Source organism: Eumetopias jubatus, unplaced genomic scaffold (genome assembly GCF_037043125.1).
Source record: "Eumetopias jubatus isolate StellerSeaLion01/CBP00866 unplaced genomic scaffold, mEumJub1_p1.0 scaffold_1, whole genome shotgun sequence".
Taxonomy (NCBI): domain Eukaryota; kingdom Metazoa; phylum Chordata; class Mammalia; order Carnivora; family Otariidae; genus Eumetopias; species Eumetopias jubatus.
Genome location: NW_028274807.1, coordinates 163,879,985 through 163,898,720, shown reverse-complemented (window position 1 = coordinate 163,898,720; position 18,736 = coordinate 163,879,985). Strand labels below are relative to the sequence as shown.

General features: G+C 38.0%; 1 protein-coding gene and 1 long non-coding RNA gene across 4 annotated transcripts in view; one reads left to right on the top strand and one right to left on the bottom strand.

The window, feature by feature from the left end:
- The window catches only part of TMCC1 (transmembrane and coiled-coil domain family 1), a 251,367-nt gene that overhangs the window by 134,610 nt on the left and 98,021 nt on the right, over positions 1-18,736 (bottom strand). The gene's annotated exons all lie outside the window — the stretch shown is intronic.
- LOC148165096 (uncharacterized) lies at positions 311-1,053 on the top strand. The gene is made up of 2 exons (XR_015769102.1): positions 311-615; positions 775-1,053. It is a non-coding gene; the product is annotated as an uncharacterized LOC148165096 (long non-coding RNA).

Below are 18,736 nucleotides of genomic sequence, written 5' to 3'. Positions count from 1 at the left end.
CTACCCACCTTGGATAGCTGCCTCCTGAGGCTAAAGCGTTGAACCATGGTCACCCTGAGTAATCTTCAGACAAAGCAATCCACGAAGGGAAAGGTTTGGGTTTTTTTGTTTGTTTGATTTTTTAAAAAACAGCTTCTTGGAAAAGTCGGTGGCAAAACATTTTGAAGACTGTCACAGAAGTCCAAAGAATTTCCCTGGGAGTCTTAGCAAACTTGGAACCACTTCATTGTTCCATCGGGAAATACTGCAAAGCCTACGTCGGAGAGGGTGGGCGGACCAGCGGCAGGGAGGGGCAGAATCCTGGAGCTGCTTCGCCCAGTGCCAAGCTCGGTTAGCACTTCCTGTGAGTCAGCCAGAGAGGGGTCCAGAGAGAAGGACCACCCCTTCTTTTTCCACCAAATCCTCAGCCCAAGATGCCGCTCTGGTGCCACCTGAGACTCCAGGGGGCCGAACCTGATGTTCTGGTCTGTGTGGGGCGAGGAGTGGCGCACTGGGGTTAGAAAGCATCAGCCTCAAGCAGAAACCTGGCAACTACAATTCTTCCCACCCTACAGCCCTCCCAGTGGAGGAGGTCCCCGGCAAAGAGCAACACCCCCTTCTCAACCTCCACCTCAGGTAATCTGCTGGGTAAAATGGTGTGAATAAAAGGAGGTAGCAAAAAGCCCCCGACTGTGACTGTACCAGCTCTGCTCCGAGGAGACTCCTCCCAGCTGGGCTCGGCAGCTGTCCGGCTTTGTCTAAGGTAATTGGCCAAGTCTTTCCTCTTATTCACAGGGAGGAGTCCCGCCTCGGGAAGGAATGTCAGGTGCAGAGAGGCATACTTCGTGGGTGACTTCAACTTCGTTACAGGGTGACTTCAACTTCCTTACCAAGTTAAACAAACTAAGGCTGCCTCCTGAGCTGACTTCTCTCATTAGAACGATGTAATTTTTAAAAAATCTACACACATAACAAACAAAAGAAACAGCTCAGAGTGAATTAATGTAGGTAAAGAGGTATGAAAATGACAATCCTGAGGACAGTTGCAAAGATAAAAAATATTTTGCTATCGTTTGCCAGTCTCTTCCTATTTATTTGATTCTGCTGCCAGACAACCAATGTAAGGACAAAACTTCATTTTTGTGAAATTTCCACTCTACATGCTCCTGTCTGAATTGTTCATTACTCCTAAATGATTTTAAAAACTTGTTGACCAGGGCAGAACTTGTTGGCACATATTAATTTTCCTTGCTCTAGTGATGCTCAATTCCCTGTAAGCATGATTATGCTTATGTTACATATAGCCTTTGCTGGAATGAACCTACTATGCAGTCCCTGTGTTAGGCACTTCACATGTTATCCTATTGATTTCTTAAACACCCTTGTGAAATATGTATTAATATCCCAATTCTTCAGATAAGTAAAGCAGGAGTATTCTCTCTAAAACATCAGTATTATCATGAGGAAACCATATAGTGTTACTAATTTTTTTTCCTTTGGGCAAGAAAAGTGAAAAATGAATTTGAAAAGACAGATATTTTATACAATGGTTATTCTCAACTATGCCCTTGTCACACACTCCAGTTTCCAATTATCACCAAATACAATGCACAATTTTAAAAACTTCACCTAAAATATCACACACATATTTCACAATACCTTAGAAGAGTACAAAGATGTAGCAGATTCAAACAAGTAACAGGATGCCACAGCTTCAAAAAAAATTCACTTTAACTTAATCTATATATAAAAATTTTATTCCAAAAACCTTAAATGGAAAAGGGCTGAACATATTTAAATTATTTGTGAAATTCCAAAGCTAAGAAAACTTTGGAACAACTTTGTTCCAACAACTATGACTGAAAGTAAAGGCTCCCTCGTATTTAAGGTTCAGAATATGCAATGTAACCTAATATTTAAACCGACTGAAATTTAAGTCCAAGTGGAAGACAGGCTAAGAGAGAACCTAAGTTGTGTGTTTTCTGTTTAGTTTTGCTTTTAAAGGGTAAGAGTACCAGTACTTCCATCTTTTTCTTACACAATGAAACTGAACACTCAGAAAATTTCTCCTGGGATTGAAGGAACCTAATGAGATGCTGGTGTGGAAACAAAGTTCCTTACAGAAAGACATACTGTTTTAAATATAAACATGAAGTGTTTCTGATATAATCAACTGGAATCCCAGAAAACTGCTAGATTGCAAAGAGTTGCAAGATTCTTTCTAACCCGCACCTCCCAAAGAAAGAGGAAAAGGAATTAGAAAAAACTGTCAAAAGTCTACACACCTAGGTACACAAAAAATATCAATCATGACTTGAATAGGATATAAATCCTCAAAGTCCCAGATACACATAAAAAGACTTATGGATTGGGGCGCCTGGGTGGCTCAGTCGTTAAGTGTCTGCCTTCGGCTCAAGTCATGATCCCAGGGTCCTGGGATAGAGCCCAACATCGGGCTCTCTGCTCAGCAGGAAGCCTGCTTCTCCCTCTCCCACTCCCCCTGCTTGTGTTCCCTCTCTTGCTGTCTCTCTGTCAAATAAATACATAAAACCTTAAAAAAAAAAAAAAAGACTTATGGATTAAAAGAATGGTGTCTTCATTCTAGGAGGAACTTACTAATTTTTTGCCTATTAAAATAAACATAAACCTCTAATTATTCAAAGGCAACAAGACCTGTTAAAAATCATCTGAGTGTAATATTGCAACCCAATCCTTGATAAGACAACAAAAAACTGAAAATATCTTCAATAAACATAGCCATTAGGGGAAAAATTAAAATCTCTGAATATGATCTATTTTGAGGTGTCTGGCAACAAAGGATGAAAACAGTAGACCAAGATCAAAGGTTACAGAAGAATAGTTAGAAGGCAGAAATGTATCACCTACAGAAAAATCAACAGCTCTGCAATCATTCTTTTATTACTCCAAGACCTCAATAAACAATGTCCTTTCAGTAATCTGTGACTGAAAATCCACAACCCCCTTACTCTATGTAGAAACAGACAGGAACTGTCCATGGGGTTTTTAATCTTTTTTTTTGTTTTTTTTTAAAGATTTTATTTTATTTATTTGACAGAGAGAGAGAGAGAGATCACAAGTAGGCAGACAGGCAGGTAAAGGGAGAGGGAGAAGCAGGCTTTCCACCGAGCAGGGAGCCCATTGCAGGATGCTCAATCCCAGGACTCTGGGATGATGACCTGACCCAAAGGCAGATGCTTAACTGACTGAACCACCCAGGCGCCCCGAGATTCTTAATCTTTTTTGGATCACAACTCTTTAGAGATCTGTTAAAAGCTATGAACTCAGTCACTGGAGTGACAGACATAAAATTCATGAATAGACATACACAGTGTTTTTGACACAATTCCAAATGGTCAATGGATTCTCCTAAAGCTTGTCCACACACCCCATTTTAAGAACTTGGTTAAGTTCCTTGGGGTGCCTCCGTGGCTCAATGGTTAAGCAGCCGACTCTTGATTTTGGCTCAAGTCATCATCTCAGGGTTGTGAGATCGAGCCCTGGGTTGGGCTCTCGAGTATGGAGCCTGCTTGAGATTCTCTCTATCCCTCTCTCTCTGCCCCTCCCCCTGCTCACATGTGCTCTAAAAAAAAAAAAAAAAAAAAAACTTGTCCCCATCATAACTAAAAAAGAGATGAACATCAATCACTAAGCAATCCTGTCTTCTGCTTTCCACCATAGGTAAGAGTTTTAAGTAGATTTAGGAACCAGAAAAAAGTCTGCCTTTGACATGTTGGCCACAGCTCCCCATACATTTTCCTTACTTGTTTGTCAAATAATAATCTACTTCCAAAGCCATAATCTTTAGTAAATGGCATTTTATTTTAGTTTTATTATCTTTGTAGAAAAATTCTCTTTATTTTATCCATCATATACAACCTCACACTAGGGATAACATTAGTACTTACCTTATTATTCATTGTCTTGCATATGTATAAATATACGTACATATGTTTTAACTAGGACTATACTGCTTTCTGATTTACTTTATCCCTTAAAAAGTCCAAAACTGGGGCGCCTGGGTGGCTCAGTTATTAAGCATCTCGCCTTTGGCTCAGGTCACGTTCCCGGGGGTCCTGGGATCAAGCCCTGCATCGGGTTCCCTGCTCTGCCGGAAGCCTGCTTCGCACTCTCCCACTCCCCCTGCTTGTGTTCCCTCTCTCGCTGTGTCTCTCTCTGTCAAATAAGTAAATAAAATCTTTAAAAAAGAAAAAAAGTCCAAAACAGGGAAGCGTGGGTGGCACAGTCAGTTAAGCAGCTGACTCTTGGTTTCATCTCAGGTCGTGATCTCAGCATCATGAGATCGAGCCCTGCGTCAGGCTCAGCACTCAACATGGAGTCGGCTTGGATTCTCTCTCCCTCTCCCTTTGCCCCTCCCCCCTAAAATAAATAAATCTTTAAAAAATGAGGGCTGCTAGAGGGGAGGTGGGTGGGGGGAATAGGGTAATTGGGTAATGGGCATTAAGGAGGGCATGTGATGTGATGAGCACTGGATGTTATAAGCAACCTATAAATTACTGAACACTACATCTGAAACTAATGATGTACTATAAGCTAACTGAATTTTTAAAAAAATCTTAAAAAAAAAAAAAAGTCCAAAATAACAACAACAGAAACATACAAATACCTTGGGTAAATATTATAAAACTTAAACAGGGCGCCTGGGTGGCTCAGATGGTTAAGCGTCTGCCTTCGGCTCAGGTCATGATCCCGGGGTCCTGGGATGGAGTCCCGCATCGGGCTCCCTGCTAGGCAGGGAGCCTGCTTCTCCCTCTACCTCTGCCTCTGACTCTCTCTCTCTCTCTCTCTGACTCTCATGAATTAAAAAAAAAAAAAAAAAGTTAAAAAAATATAAAACATAAACAAATCAACCCAATTTCTATATTTGAAAACACTTGTCCCTCCCCCACAAACTTCATTCTTAAAGTTCTATATAAACACATTTTAAAAATAGATATTAAAGTTGTATACACAAACTTCATTCTTAAAAGTTCTATATAAACACATTTTAAAAATAGATATTAAAGTTGTATACTACTTTAATATCATGTAATACAAACTACACTTTTACAGAGAAGTAAACTAAAGTTCAAAGAGGTTTTCAAACTTGCCCCTAAATCACAGAGTTGGTATCAGAGTCAGAACTGGAACCCTAAATACAAATTTCACTATATTGCTGCTTCCATTACATCATGCCTCCTCCTATTTTTAATAATTTAAAACATACTAAAACCAAACACTACTTAAGATATTCATGCAATAAAGTTTTTCTGAAACTGAATAATTATTCTATTTTAAAAAATGTGAACCTTTACACTTTAAGTTGAGTGAGTCTCCTCGAAGCTTGGCACAACTGAAGAACTCCTATAACAGAGTTATATTAAATAAATCATGTTCAAACATCATTGTGGGTTTTAACCAGAGTCCTGCGATAACCCAGAAGTAACAGGAGCCAGAAGTGATAGAGCCAGCTAACTACCAGTCAATAAAACTAAGTCTAAAATTTTGTAGGCTTTCATTAAGCAATGCCACGTCATTTCAGAAAGTCCCCTTTCATTCACACACTAAACAAGTATTTGTGACACCCTTTACTTTTAAGCAGGTCACAATCTAGTAAGGAAACAGAAAACTTAAACCATTGTCATTAATGTGGCATCTCCCCAACAGCAGGGACAGTAATGACAAAAGGAGTGATGAGCTTTTATGGGACAAAAGAAGTATTAAACCCAGAGTCTTTAAGGTGGGACAGGTATTTTGCAAATGGACAAAAAAGAGGAAGAGCATTCCATGCAGCAGAAAAAACAAGTTAAGGACGCAGAGGTGTAATTCAAGTGGTAAGTAAAACTTTGTTTTTCATAGTAACAAGGCAGTATGTTGTTAGTCTGTAGTGTTCAGAATATTTTTTGTTTGTGGAATGGGAATGCAGACTAACAAAATTCAGTTATTCCTCCTTTCTAAATTGCACATTGGTTTACCATTTTTCTATAAACTGCCCAAATGGGAACAGCCCAACATTAACAAACAATAATGTGACAGGTTCTTTCTTTACAGAAGCTATGACTCTTTTAGTTACTATCTGCCTTTAAAACAAGGAAGGAAATCTACTTTCAAAAAAATTTAGTAAATAATGCTGTCAGCTTCGGACCTTCTGGCAATTCAGGCCCCTTAAACCATACGAGATTTCTATCTTGCGAAAACAAATTTCATTTGGCAATCCCACAACAGGTAACAATACAGATACCACGTTTTATCTACATAGAACAGATTAAGTAACTTGTGTAGTTATTTATAAAGCTCCAAGCCAATGTCAAGATAATTAACCCTGAAGGTAGTACATTTTACCAAGTAGTAAAAAGTTAAAAGATGTTCATGATCAAAAAATGTGAATACCTCTTGTATTCAATTCCTTAACTAACTCATTGTGATAGCTGATTTAAAGAGCAGTCAACCACATCAAATTGCACTTTTATTTTAGTGAACCAGGCATGGCTCTTTCAAATATGCTAAATTGAGGTTGCCCCCTTTTTATATCAGCAATATTTTAGGATTTGCATTTATTTCCCCCAAAAAACTCATGCCATGCATCACCTGCAGTAAATGCATACAAGGAAGAGGGAGAGAAGAAAAGATAGAGGAGGGAGAGGAAAAAAGAGTTTATTATGTGCTTACCAAGGGCCAAACAACTAACGAGACTATTATTTACTACGTTGCAAAGAACACTCAGTAAGATTATAAATATGGAATAATTAAACACCACAAAAACAAGTCCTTAAAACAGTTTACAGGTGTTCCAGGTGCTGGTCCCTGCTTTCCCTCTCTAGACATCTCACACTATTTTAACTTAACTCCAAATTTCAGCTTAGACATCGGTACCTTTAGGAAAGCCTTTCTATCAACCCTCACCAACCCCTTTCTCCACCTTACCAATTGATTCTTCCTTACTACACTGTAAGTAGACCCCCCTTATCTGTGGAGGATACTTCCAAGACCCCCAGTGGATGCCTAAAACTGTTGATAGTGCTGAACCCTATATATGCAATGTGTTTTCCTAGACATACATACTTATGATAAAATTAGGCAGTTAGAAATTAACAATAACCAGTAATAAAACAGAACATTATAACCATATACCGTAATTAAAAGTTATGTGAATGTGGGGCGCCTGGGTGGCTCAGTCGTTAAGCGTCTGCCTTCGGCTCAGGTCATGATCCCAGGGTCCTGGGATCAAGCCCCACATCGGGCTCCCTGCTCTGCGGGAGGCCTGCTTCTCCCTCTCCCACTCCCCCTGCTCGTGTTCCTTCTCTTGCTGTGTCTCTGTCAAATAAATAAAATCTTTAAAAAAAAAAAAAAGTTATGTGAATGTATTCTCTTTCAAAATACCTTACTGTACTGTACTCACCCTTCCTCTTGTGGTGACTTGAGATGGTAAAATGTCTACATGAGATGCAGTGAGATGAATGATGTAGGCATTGTGACGTATCATTAAGCTACTACTGACCTAGGGGCGCCTGGGCGGCTCCAATGGTTAAGTGTCTGACTCTTGATTTCGGCTCAGGTCATGATCTCAGGGTCATGAGATCAAGCCCCTTGTTGGGCTCCACGCTCAGCAGGGAGTCGGTTTGAGTCTCTCTCCCTCTGCCCCTCCCACTGCCTGTGCACTCTCTCTCTCTAAAATAAATAAATAAATCTTAAAAAAAAAAAGCTACTATTGACCTCTGACCATACATCAGGAGGATTATCTCCTTCTGGGCTACAGTAAAAAAGCAAAACCATAGATAAGGGGAACTGCTGTATTATAATCTGTTCTTGTTCATCCCCCTCATCAAAACCTAAGTTTCTTAGGGGCAGGGACCCTAATATGCTCATAGGGGTAATTCTGACACCTACTAGGTCCTTAAATACGTACTGAATAAATGCCTTAAAAAATATAAGGCAGTGTTCAATGGCTCTATACAACTTCAAAAGTTTCTAAGACACTCTGGGTTCCTTTTCTCTCCCTCAACCATCTCCCATACCCCCAAACTCCCTGATCTTTCCACCTAATTAAATTCTACTTACTCTTCTATTCCACTTTTATAAGAATTAATTTTATTAACCATATGTCAATTATTTATTTCCCACTTATGAAATACTCTTTATAATTTAGTATTTTCCAATAAAAAATTTATGAAAATACAGTAAAATACAAAGAATAAGAAATTTCATTCAAAATACCACCATACAGAAGTAACTACTACCAGTGTTTTGATGGATTTTCATCTGGGATTCTTCTTGTTCTTTAATTACATAAGTAATGTATGAATGCTTAATTGTTGTAACCACTGTTATCAGTTTATTCTTCTTTTACAATGAACTTTTATACTATTTACCTATAAAAGTATGCAGTATTATCTTCAGGGTAGCTTGGTTTGTTTCTTAACCCAACTAATATTATAATATACATATTAATTAAAACTCTTTGCTATGGTCTAAATGTTTGCGTCCTCCCAAAATTCCTATGTTGAAATGCTAAAGCCCGATATGATATTAAGAGGTGGGAACTCTGGGAGGTACTACACTCATCAGGTTGGATTAGTGCTCCTGTAAAAGAGATCCCACAGAGCTCCCTAGCCCCTTCCAACATGTGAGGACACAACAAAAAGTCTACAACTGGGAGAGGGCCCTCATGCCATGCTGGCACCCTGATCTCAGACTTCCAGCTTCCAGGACTGTGAGAAATAAAATTCTATTATTTATAAACTATCCAGTCTGGTATTTTGTCATAGTGGCCTAAACAAACTAAGATATCGGCTTTTAAAAATTCAAGAATTTACTTAGAAAATTTTGTCGGAATATACAGATCTCTACTATTGCTACATAATATTCCATAGTACAGAGAGAACAGTTTGTTTAGTTTATTATTTTATTTAGTTTCTTTTTTTTTTTTAAGATTTTATTTATGGGATGCCTGGGTGGCTCAGTCGGTTAAGCGGCTGCCTTCAGCCAGGGTCCTGGGATGAGTCTCACATCGGGCTCCTTGCTCAGCAGGGAGCCTGCTTCTCCCTCTCTCTCCCTCTGCCTGTGTTCTGTCAAATAAATAAAATCCTTAAAAATAAAGATTTTTTTTATTTATTTGACAGATAGAGACACAGCGAGAGGGAACATGAGAGGGAGAGGGAGAAGCAGCTCTCTCTGAGCAGGGAGGCCTGCTTCTCCCTCTCCCACTCCCCCTGCTTGTGTTCCCTCTCTCACTGTCAAATGAATGAATGAAATCTTAAAAAAAAAAAAAATTTATGCATCAAACCTCAGAGCTCCTAAATATATAAAGCAAACTGAAAGAACTGAAAGGAAAATTGCCACCAACAGATTTCATACTCCACTTTCAAGAATGGATAGAACAATGAGACAGAAGATCAATAAGAAAACAGATGACTTTAATAACACTACAGACTAATTAGAGTTAAAAGACATAGAACACTTCCACCCAACAACAGCAGAATATACCTTCTTCTTTAGTGCACATGGAACATTCTCCAAGACAGACCACAGGTTAGGACACAAGTCTTAACAAACTGAAAAACTGTGAAATCTTACAAAGTTATCTTCTGTTCACAATGGAATGAAATGCAAGGAAAACCAGAAAATCTACAGTTGTGCAGAAATTAAACAACACACTCTTAAACAACCAATCGGTCAAAGAAGAGGTCACAAGGTAAATTAGAAATACCTAGAGACAAACAGAAATGAAAATACAACATATCAAAACTTAGGAAGTACAGCAAAGCAGTGCTAAGAGGAAACACTGCAGCAGTAAATGAGTACTTTAAAAAGAAAGATCTTAAATCAACAACCTAACTGTATACCTGAGGAAACTAGAAAAACTAAATCCAAAGGTGAAAAGAAATATTAATAAAGATTAGAGCAGTAACAGAGAATAGAACAAAAGAAAAAGATCAATGAAAACTAAGAGTTGCTTTAACAGGATCAACAAAGTTAAGAAAACTTTAGCTAGACTATGCGAGAGCACGAGAGCCAGTATGTGGGAGCGTGAACAGGAGAAAACTAAAATCAGAAATGAAAGCAGGGACATTAAAACCAAATCCACAGAATAAAGAGGATTATAAGAGAATACCATGAACAACTGGTAAGCCAACAAAATGGTTAACTTAGGAAAAAAATGCATAAATTCCTAGAAACATATAACATAACCAAGACTGAACTGTAAAGAAATAGAAAATCTTGGGGTACCTGGGTGGCTCAGTCGGTTAAGTGTCTGCCTTCAGCTCAGGTCATAATCCCAGGTTCCTGGGATCAAGCCCCACACTGGGCTCCCTGCTCAGTGGGGAATCTGCTTCTCCCTCTCCCTCTGCCCCTCCACTGTCTCTCGCTTTTTCTCTCTCAAATAAATAAATAAAACCTTAAAAAAAAAATAGAAAATCTCAACAGATCAGTAACAGAAAAAGAGAATGAATCATTAATCAAAAAGGTCTCAAGAAAGAAAAGCCCAGGATCAACCAGATGGCATCAATGGAGCATTTCACCAAACCTTAAAGAAAAATTACCATAGATCCCTAAAACTCCTCAAAGAAGTTTAAAAGGAGGGAACACTTTCAAGTTCATTCTATAAGGTCAGAATAATCCTCCCAAAACCAGACAAACACACCACAGAAAAACTACACACCAATATCCCTAATGAATATCAATGTAAAATTCCTCAGCAAAATAATAGCAAAGTGAATTCAACAGCACATTAAAAGGATTATACACGGGTCGCCTGGGTGGCTCAGTTTTTAAGTGTCTGCCTTCCGCTCAGGTCATGATCCCAGGGTCCTGGGATTGAGTCCCACATCGGGCTCCCTGCTCCGTGGGGAGTCTGCTTCTCCCTCTCCCACTCCCCCTGCTTCTGTTTCTGCTCTCACTATGTCTCTCTCTGTCAAATAAATAAATAAAATCTTTAAAAAAAAAAAAAAAGGATTATACACTATGACCAAGGGGGGTTTATTCTGGGATTGCCAAGATATTTCAACATATGAAAAGTGATTAATGTAATATGCCACAGTAACAGAAAGAAGGAAAAAAATCATATGATCCTCTCAATTGATGCAGGAAAACCATCTGACAAGACTCAAGACACTTTAATGATAAAAACAGTCAAAAACCAGGATTAGAAGGAAACTACGGCAACATAAAAAAAGTCATTAATGGAAAGCCCACAGCTGACATCATACTCAATGGTGAAAGACTGAAAACTTTCTAAGACCAGAAATAAAGCAAGGATGTCTGCTCCTGCCATTTCTATTCAACATAGTACTAGAAGTCCTAGCTAGAGCAATTAAGCAAGAAAAAGAAATAAAAATGAATAAAAGGCACCCAAATTGGAAAGGAGAAAAGTAAAATGATCTCTGTTCACAGATGACATGAATTTATATAGAAAACCCTATTGATTTCACACACAAAGATGTTAACACTAATAAATGAATTCAGGAAAGCTGGAGGACACAAAACCCACACAAAAAAGTCAGTTGTGTTTCTGTTAACTAACAATAAATAATCTGAAGCAATTAAGAAAATAATTCCATTTAAAATAGCATCAAAAAGAACAAAATATTTAGGAATAAGCGTAACCAAAAAGAAAGACTTATACACTGGAAACTACAAAACACTGCAGAAGGAAATTTGAAAAGACACAAGTAAAAGGAAAGATATCTTATATTCAAGGATTGGAAGACTTAATATTGTCAAGGTGTCCATACTACTCTAATCAATCTACAGACTCAATGAAGTCCCTACCAGTATCTCTGTGGTGTTTTTTAGCAGAAACAGAAAAATCCACGCTAAAATTCATATGGAATCTCAGAGGATTCTGAATAGCCAAAACAATTTTGAAAAAGAACATAGAGGACTCATATTTCCTGATTTCAAAGCATTTTACAGGGGTACCTGGCTGGTTCAGTCAGGATAGCGTGTGACTCTTGATCTCAGGGTTGTGAGTTCAACTTGAGCCCCACATTGGGTGTAGAGATTACTTAAAAATAAATCTTAAAAACAACAACAACACTTTACAAAGCTGCAGTAATCCAAACAGCATGGGACTGGAATAAAGACAAAGAACAGTGGCACCTGGGTGACTCAATGAGTTAAGCACCTGCCTTTGGCTCAGGTCATGATCCCAGGGTCCTGAGATCAAGTCCCCCATCAGGCTCCTTGCTCAGTGGGGAGCCTGCTTCTCCCTCTGACTGCCGCTCCCCCTGCTTATGTGCATGCACACGCTCTCTCTCTCTCTGACAAATAAATAATCTTAAAAAAAAAAAAAAAAGATGATCTTAAGATCAACAGGACAAAACAGAGAATACAGAAATAAACCTTCACATATATGGTCAAATGATTTTTAACACAGGTGCTAAACCCACTCAATGGAATAAGGGACAGTCTCTTCAACAAATGGTGCTGGGAAAACTAGATGGTCACATGCAAGAGAATGAAATTAGACCTGGATCTTATACCATATACAAAATGTAACTCAAAGGACACAAAAAGCAAAAAAAGAGACTAATGGAACTTTATTAAACTTAAAAACAAGCAAAAAGGAAATCTCCAGAATGGGAGAAAATGTTTGCAAATCATGTATTTACTTTTTTTTTTTTTTTAAGATTTTTATTTATTTGACAGAGAGAGAGACAGACAGAGAGGGAACACAAGCAAGGGGAATGGGAGAGGGAGAAGCAGGCTTCCAGCAGAGCAGGGAGCCCAAAGCGGAATTTGATCCCAGGACCCGGGAATCATGATCTGAGTCAAAGGCAGATGCTTAAGGACTGAGACACCCAGGCACCCCACAAATCATGTATTTAATAAGGCATTAATGCAGCATATGTAAGAACTGCTACAACTCAACAAAAAGCAACTCTTTAAAAAATGGGCAAAGGAAAATAAATAAATAAATAAATAAATGGGCAAAGGACTGAAATATTTCTCCAAAGATAATATATAAATGGTCAATGAGAATATGAAAAGATGCTCAAAATAACTAATCATCAGAGAAATGCAAATAAAAACCACAATGAGGTTAGAACAGTTACTATCAAAACAACAAAATATTAAGTGTTACTTAGTATGTGGAGAAATTGGAACCTTTGTGCATTGTTGATTGGATCATAAAATAGAACTGCACTATTAGTAAAATAATAGAATATGGTATAGCAACTCCTCAAAAAATTAAAAACAGAAGTACCATATAATTCAGCAATCCTACTTCTGAGTATACACTCAAGCAGGGTCTCAAAGAGATACCTGCACACCTATGTTTATAGTGGCACAATTTAAAATAGCTAAGAGGTGGAAGCAAACCAAATATCCACCAAAAGATGAATGAAAAATAAAAAATGTGGGCGCCTGGGTGGCTCAGTCCTTGGGCGTCTGCATTCGGCTCAGGTCATGATCCCAGGGTCCTGGGATCGAGCCCCACATTGGGCTCCCTGCTCGGCAGGAAGCCTGCTTCTCCCTCTCCCACTCCCCCTGTTTGTGTTCCCTCTCTTGCTGTGTGTTTCTCTCTCAAATAAATAAAATCTAAAAGAAAAAATGTGTTTATAGGGGCACCTGGTGGCTCAGTTGTTGAGCGTCTGCCTTTGGCTCGGATCAAGCCCCGCATCGGGCTCCCTACTCGGCAGGAAGCCTGCTTCTCCCTCTCCCACTTCCCCTGCTTATATTTCCTCTCTCGCTCTCTCTCTGTCATATAAATAAATAAAATTTTTTAAAAATTAAAAATTTTTAAAAATGTGGTTATAAATCAAAGGAATATTATTCAGTCTTTAAAAAGAAGGATATCCTGTCACATGCTACAAGATAGAGGAATCTTGAGGACTTTATGCTCAGTGAAATAAGCCAGTCAGAAAAACAGTAAAAATGCATGATTCTACTTATATGAGATATCTAATCAAATTCAAAGAAACAAAGTAAAATAGTGGTTACCAGTGGCTGGAGAGAGGGGGGTAAAGGGAGAGTTGTTTAATGGATACAGAGTTTCAGATCTGCAAGGTGAAAAAGTTCTGGAGATCTGTTTGCCAACAATGTGAATATACTTAATACTTTTAAATTGTACACTTAAAGAGAGTTAAATTGTAAATTTTATGTTATGTCTTATTTACCACAAATTTTTTTAAAGTGATACTATATTTCTATTTCCAAGTATGCCCCTTGATTCAGCACTTTTGTTTCCTTAAATTCCTTTCTCCTTTTCTTGCATTTAGGCATGTAAATCAACCAACAGATGTCTTTTTCCAGAAAAATGGGATCTTCTCTAAATAATAGGACATTCTCTCCAGATAGAAATGAAGAGTTTTGACAATAACACATCACTGCAGAGCTTTAAATACCCAGTACCAAAAAAAAAAAAGACTTATTGTCAAGAATCCTTATAAATGAACAGACAACTACTCCTTTCTGGTTTGTTCTTTATAATACCTCGATATAATCACACGATGTTTAAAAAAAATTCTTTAAAAAAGAATCAGTTTCTTTAGTCTTCATTTACATTTTATAGCTCATAGTTGGCATTTTTAAAGAACAATTACATTAGAAATAACTGCAACACTAAATGAAATAATTATAATTCTGAGGTTTTGTTCTCTCAAGTGGTACCCCATCCAATTGTTTAAATGCCCAGAGCATGTTGAATATGACAGTACCACAGTCAGAGAGACAAAGGAACAACTCTTCCCTCACAGACTAAAGAAACATCTCTAGCAGTAAAAAATGAGAACACTAGTCAAAAGAAAAGACCCAAAGACCACACATATGAATGGCTGGCAAACCAAGGAACAAGAGAAGGTTGTTTAGGATTATTATATCTTTCTATTGAGAGAACCACTTTAGCATTATGAAATGTCATTCTTTATCTTTAGTAATACTTCTTGCCTTAGTAACTAAGTTATCTGATATTAACACAGCTTAATCACCTTTCTTTTGGCTAGTATTTGCATGGTATTATCTTTTCCTGTCTTTTTAGTTCCATCTTGCTATTTATTTTAAATTTATCCCATGAGTTCTTTATTCTTCTTTTCCTGCTTTTCTATTAGTCAACTAGTTTTAATATTCCATTTTATTTCTTCTATTAGTTACACATTTTTGTGTTATTCTTTTAGTGGTTACCCAGAAAATAATAATACACATTCCTAACTTTCTACAGTCTACTTTAACCACATTCCAAACAAGACCTTAACAGCAATTTGACTCCATTAACTCTCCCCCATCCTTTTTGCCATTGTTGTTGTCTATTTTATTTCTACAATGTTTTAAATCTCAGCAGTCATATTATAATTTTAAAGCTCAACTACAAACTAACTTAAGGAAATATAGATGCAAATTATATACAAAGTAAATAAAATTAAGCAATACTATTCCAGCTATCTTGATATTTATTGATATCCTATACAGATATATAGCATGGCAGCCAGGTCTTTAGGTAGTGTGTGTTAGTGTTCATATCCACAAGTGTTTTGTATCAAATTGGTACTCCACAGAACTTAGAACCTCTAGCCTCAGTAGTGTGGAATTTCTAGAACATAAAAGGGACTCTGATAGAGCTCTAGAACCTAGAAGTTACACTAAACGAGGACCTCAACTCTCCCTCTTACATAGCATTAGGCTGTCATTTTATTTCATCCTTTCCTCCTACAGGAATGTTTCCAAGAATGCTACAGAACAAACTTCTAGGAACTCTTAAGTGGCTCAGTTGGTTAAGTGCCTGCCTTTGGTTCAGGTCATGATCCCAGGGTCCTGGGAACAAGTCCTGCGTCGGGCTCCTTGCTCAGCGGGGAGCCAGGTTCTCCCTTGGCCTGCAGCTCCCCCTGCTTGTGCTCTGTCTCTCTGACAGACAAATAAAATCTTAAAATAAATAAAAATCTTAAAAAAAAAAAAAAAGAATTTCTACATTGGACAGAAGGGTCTATTAACTAAACTGCTGAGGTCCTTTAACTCTGTTATGCTGAATTACACAAAATTACCATTTTTGTAAGCCCAAACTGCTCAAATATTGGCAATGTTATATGGTCCAAAGTAATACTTAAGTGTAAGACCTAATAAAATCCAGGGTTCAGTTAAACGTAATCAAGATTTCCTTCACCCAACTCAAGATTTGTGAGTTTTAATTTCTAAAATCAAATTTAATTTTTTTTAAGATTTTTTATTTATTTGAGAGAGAGAGAGAGAACACAAGCAGGAGGAGGGACAGAGGGAGAGGGAGAAGCAGACTCCCCGCTGAGCAGGGAGCCCAATACGAGGCTTGATCCCAGGACACTGAGATCATGACTTGAGCTAAAGGCAAACACTTAACTGACTGAGCCACCCAGGTGCCCCTAAAATCAAATTTTAAAAAGACTATTCTGTCTACAACACTCTGGGCCAATGAAGTTCACGTTTAGCTATTCAATAAAGAGAATGTGAGACAGAAGATAACTACAAAGGTGATTTTGCTATAGAAATGCTGTCCAGAGGCACCTGGGTGGCTTATCAACTCCTGATTTCAGCTCAGGTCATGATCTCAGGGTCGTGAGAACAAGTCCCACACCAGGCTCTGTGCTTAACATGGAATCTGTTTGAGATTCTCTCTCTCCCTATCCCTCTCCCTCTGCCCCTCCCCCCTTCGTGCACACTCTCTCTCTAAAATAAACAAATAAATCTTTAAAAGAAAAGAAATGCTGTCCTTTTAGGGGCTAATAGGAAGAAACAAATGGATTGAAGTCTGTCTTTTCTATTTCACAATAGTGGCTCTCTATATTTTTCTTTTTATAGTTTAAATGTGTGCAAACATGTTGAGGAGTTCCTAGAAGTGGATTTATTAGACAAAAGGAATTATGCTTTTTTTTTAATTGAGGTATAATGGACACATATATTAGTTTCAGGTGTACACCATAATGATCCGATATTTGCATATATTACAAAATGATCACAACAGTAAGTCTTAACATCTGCTACCATAAAAATTTTCTTATAAGAACTTTTAATTCTACTCTTACCAACTTTCAGATGTGCAATACAGTATTATTAACTATAGTCACCGCGTTGTACAATACATCCCCATGATTATTTATTTTATAAACGGAAGTTTGTACTTGGGTCCCCTTCACCTACTTTCACCCCCTACCTCAAGGAACCATCCTCTATATCCACGAGCTTGAGCCTTTTTGGTGGGGTTTTCTTTGCTGTTTTTTGTTCTTTAAGATTCTACATACAAGTGAGACCATATAGTATTTGTCTTTCTCTGATTTATTTCACTTAGTATAATGCCCTCAAGGTAGATCCATGTTGGTACAAATGCCAAGATTTCATTATTTTTTATGGCTAATATTCTACATATCATATATATGAAATACACAAACACACACCACATTTTCTTTATCCATTCAGTCACTGGTGGATTGTTTCCATACCTTGACTTTTGTTTATTTCAGAAATGAATGTTTTTGTGATTTCTACTTTGTGGACAAAGATGACTTTAGAGGGCATATCTGTATCGAAATCCCTCAAATTTCTACTCTAATAAAAGCCTCTTTAAAGGGGAATTAATGGAGTAAACATGAAAGATTAAACACATTCACTTTGGCTTTCTACTAAAATTAAATAATAAAATGCACACACACACACCAAGACAGAGAGAACTAGAGAGGACACAGCAGTAGATAAGAGATGTCAATAAAATTCTGGAAGGTGAAAAACAGATGGTCAATAATAAATGACTTAAAACTTCAGTTTTTCTCCGGTCAGGTAAGTGTTCAGCAGAGTAGTAGGTGGTATGAGGAAATCAACAAGAAACAAGCCAACTTATGCTAAAACTACAGAAAGGTCAGGACTTACACAAGTATTAGGGACTCCTTTAAAAGCAAGGGCACAGAGTTGGGCCTGAAAATAGAAGAACTGGTTAAAACTATTTATAATAAGCAGTCGGATCAGCAGATCATTCTCCTACCACACAGGTGATCAGTCCAAAGGTGCACTGAAACAAGGGACCAGAAGGATTCCAGACTGAGAGACTCTAGATGCAGATGAAGGCTGGGGTGAGGTACCATTCTGAGGACAGAAGGATTAAACTGAGAGGCGAGAATTTCAGTCCTCTTCCCAGTCTTCCAGAACACATGCAGCCAGGCTTATTACCACTGCCATCATCCACCCACTCCCAAAGGCAAGAGTTTGAACAATTCCTCTGGAAAAATTGACTGAAGAGGGGCGCCTGGGTGGCTCAGCCGTTAAGCGTCTGCCTTTGGCTCAGGTCATAATCCCAGGGTCCTGGGATCGAGCCCCACATCAGGCTGCCTGCTCGGCTGGGAGCCTGCTTCTCCCTCTCCCACTTCCCCCTGCTTGTGTTCCCTCTCTCGCTGTGTCTCTATCAAATAAATAAAAAATCTTAAAAAAAAAAAAACTGAAAAAAAGACCTATACACACTGACAATTGGGAGGGGCCTCCAATAAAATGGATCTCTGCCTAATTACTCTATGGTAAAAACCATCAACCTACAAAAGCCTTCACAAAGGATAGCTTCCCAGAGCATTTTAATGCCTCTCTCAAATAAGAAGAGAAAGCCATGGATGACTAGACTTTTGAGAAAAGCCTCTAACAAAGAAATATTTAAGAGAAGGATTGGGAAATAAGTTTTAAGGAAATTTCCCAGAAATTAGAATAAAAGAAAGACACAAAAGAGTACATCAGGAGACTCAATCTGACTAACAAAAGAACACAAACTAAGTACAGAAAAAAATTAAATAATGTAAGT